Consider the following 3,741-nt stretch of genomic DNA (forward strand, 5'->3'; position numbering starts at 1 on the left):
TATATATATATATATATATATGTGTGTGTGTGTGTGTGTGTTTGCTCGATACCATAGAACCCCCCTATAACAAATCCCAATTTAACCCCTGGTTACAATGGTGCCAGATTATATACTGATTACAACAATCTGGTGTCACATTCACCCTGTTGGACCAAAATCTAATTATTCAAAACATATGCCAACGCATGGACAAAACATTCATGTAGAACAAGAGGACATTCAGAGGTAACGAACGTAATGACACACATCTGATCGTCAGATAAACCATGCGCTCTTATACTGTATGTTGTGGATATTTCAGCAAATTTTGCTTTCGCTTAGTAATAACGTTTACAATACATAAATAAAGGCTAATCAATCACTGTTGATATTTTTCCAGAGACAGTACGCTAAACATTTTCTTTAACTAAATTCGCCTAACTCTCGCATGCTTTTTAAAGGGTTAGTTCACCCAAAAATGAAAATTAGCCCATTATTTACTTACACTCAAGCCATCCTAGGCGTATATGACTTCCTTCTTTCAGACAAATCCAATCAGAGTTATATTAAAAATTGACTTTGATCTTCCAAGCTGTTTAATGGCAGTCAGCGGGTGTCAGTCCAAAAGACGTGAAATAAAGCGCATGCATCCATAATAAAAAGTGCCTCACACGGCTCCGAGGGGTGAACAAAGGCCTCCTGTAGTGAATCAATGCATTTTTGTAAGAAAAATATCCATATTCAAAACTTAATAATCACTTTAATCTAGCTTGCGTCAACAGCTTATATCGAAATCCTCCGACATACTTCTTTACAAATCCTCGTTTTGTTCTAATTCGTGACCGTTGTTTTGTTCTGATCTCTCCGCTGCGCTTACGTGTTCGTCACTTCTGAGAGGCGCATGCGCAACGCCTACGTCATCCACCCGGAACTGCTTCCGTGTACAACAGTGAGCGCAAGCTAGATTAAATTGATTGTTACGTTTTAAATATTTTTCTTACAAAAACACATCGATTCACTAGAGGAGGCCTTTGTTCACCCCCCGGAGCCGTGTGAGGCACTTTTTTATTATGGATGGATGAGCTTTATTTCACTTCTTTTGGACTATTGAAAAATAACACCCTGATGCACTGCAACACCCGCTGACTGCCATTAAACAGCTTGGAAGATCAAAGACAATTTTTTATATAACTCCGACTGGATTCGTCTGGAAGAAGAAAGTCATATACACCTAGGATGCCTTGAGGGGGAGTAATTAATGGGCTAATTTCCATTTTTGGGTGAACTAACCCTTTAAGTAAAATGCACTTAATTTAGATTCCGAAATACTCATTAAGAAAAGCATTTTTTGCAGCATGAATGAATGAATAAATGAATGAATGAATGAATGAGCTATTTAAACATGACTTAAATTACGCTTTAGAAAGGGGGAGGAGACCGAAAGAAACTCCGGGTTTAATGAAGAAAACCTGCTCCCGACCAGGGGCCTGCACCATGATGGTAGTTGAACAAATTCAGAGTTAAAGGAATAGTTCCGAGTTGACAAAACCAAACCACTCCAGTCCGGCTTTGTTGGTACCATGATGCTGATCATCAGCTTTCTTTGTCAACTTTGGCTTTGAACCCGAGTTTGTGGAGCGCTTGCACATGAATGTGTGACATCAGCGGTGAACAGCCAATCACATGCCTTGCAACACAGAGCAAGTGTGATTGATTCACTTCTCGCAAGAGACCCAGCAAGATTCAAAACTCTTTCGCTAAAGGTTAAGAGATTGAAGGATATGAGGAATTTAAATGCATTTACATTGAAGAAAGTACTTGTCCATGAAAGAAGACAAATACGATAAATGATCTTGCTCTATCAGTGCAAGTGAAACTTGTGAAGTTAGTTTAAATGGTTGATAACAGCGATAGAGACTCGAATATGTAAGATCACATGTAGTCATTTTTAAAGCGTTATCTATTTATTCTACAGCTTATTTATATTACATACGACCTGTATATATTAATATTCATTTAAAAATAAATGCTTTATAATAATTGTTAAATTAAAATTGATTGTGTGTTATGGATTATTAATAATATAAATCATATAAAATCATTCTAAGTAATTATCATTAAAGCCAGACAGTTTTGTTTATATATATATATATATATATATATATAGTGACCTTGAATTTGGAGGAAGAGAAACTGGGGGAGTGACTTATTTGCGTCAGACAGGTGTCACTTTGCTCACATCTGATTGGTCCAATTTAAGTTTGAGATCTCTTACCCAGAACATAACCTGCCCTGGAGCAGGTGAGCTGTGGAGTGTAAGGGTGTTTTCACATTTGAGTCCTCTTTAAAAGAACCAAACCCAGACCCCTTTCAGTGGACCAAGAGGTGGACCAAGTGAAAAAGGACTCAGTTTTCTTTGTGTTCACACTATCGCAGTTCCTGAAAAAGGACTCAGATCCTTTTTTGGTCCACTTAAGCAGTAATGGTGTCTCAGACCTCTTTGTGTTGCTTTTTGGATCTAGTCCAGTTCAGTGTTTGAAGGCAGACATTATGGCCTCCAAAACTGGAATATTTATATCTTTTGCACAAAAATATAAGTTTTGTACACCTTTGTAATATTTCTTTTGAATTGTTTTCCTTGTTTATGTCATCGTGTTTATTTTATAGCACACAGGGTTTCTGCAGGATTTTTAAGCTCAAATTTAAGACTTTTTAAGACTGTTTTTAAGACCTGCACAGATCAAATTAATGCCATATGAGTGGGGTGGGGCAATATCAATGCTAACATATTAAACTGTAAAATGACTGTAAAAAGCCTGATTTACAGTTACAGGTTTTCACAAAAAATATAAAAATATAAAAATTATAAAATGAAATAAAATGTCAAATTTCAGCCTTTCAAATTTCAAACCATTTTTAAGAAAAGAGTCAAAAATCAAATGTATCAATTGTTATATTAATGGTTTAATGGCTGGTTTAATATCAGTTATTTTAAACCAGCAGAAGGGCTGTTAAAAAATGCAAATTAATTCTCTGCCAGCAGGTGCGCTTTCAGAACTGCATAAAGATAGACTTTGAAACGTGCGGCGCTCATAGTTATCCAATGAAATCATAGCCTTTTTCATTTTAATCATCACATTAAGCTATATGGCAATTGTCTTTCCGTCCCCATTGTACTTTTTATGGCCTTAAATTTGATACAATTAAATGTAAGACTTTTGAAAGACCAGCGGAAAAGGCATTCTGACATTGAGATAAAAAAATGTAATTGGACAAATAAAAGAAAAGAAAGTATAATAAACTGCTTTACATTTTTCAGGTACAGTACAGGTATCCTTAAATGCAGCATTTAAGTAGGAAATGTACTAATCAAATGAAAAAGTCTAAGAAAAAATCTAGCTGCTCTACTAGAACTACATAATGCACAGGTCAGTTACACATGCGATTTCTTTCTCAGGTGTTTACATTAGATTGAGACAAGACCAACTGTGTTTATGTGAACCATGGGTGTTTTTGACAGATGAAACAATAAACGCTAAAGAGAATGTAGTTTAGCCCCCGCTGGGATGTGTGCGCTCGTAGCCTATATCAAAAAGTTTAAACTGGCACGGTGGTAAAGTTAGTTTGACGTTTGACATTCATTAGACATTAGTTTTTTTTGCCAATTAAACTCTTTGCGGCTGTTATGTTTTGAGCCCAAACTAACTCAGATAGACAAATATATGCCCTTTACGTTGCACAAGGCTTAATTTCTAGGGG

The sequence above is a fragment of the Sinocyclocheilus rhinocerous genome, unplaced genomic scaffold (assembly GCF_001515625.1).
Source record: "Sinocyclocheilus rhinocerous isolate Xijiao unplaced genomic scaffold, SAMN03320098_v1.1 scaffold729, whole genome shotgun sequence".
NCBI lineage: Eukaryota > Metazoa > Chordata > Actinopteri > Cypriniformes > Cyprinidae > Sinocyclocheilus > Sinocyclocheilus rhinocerous.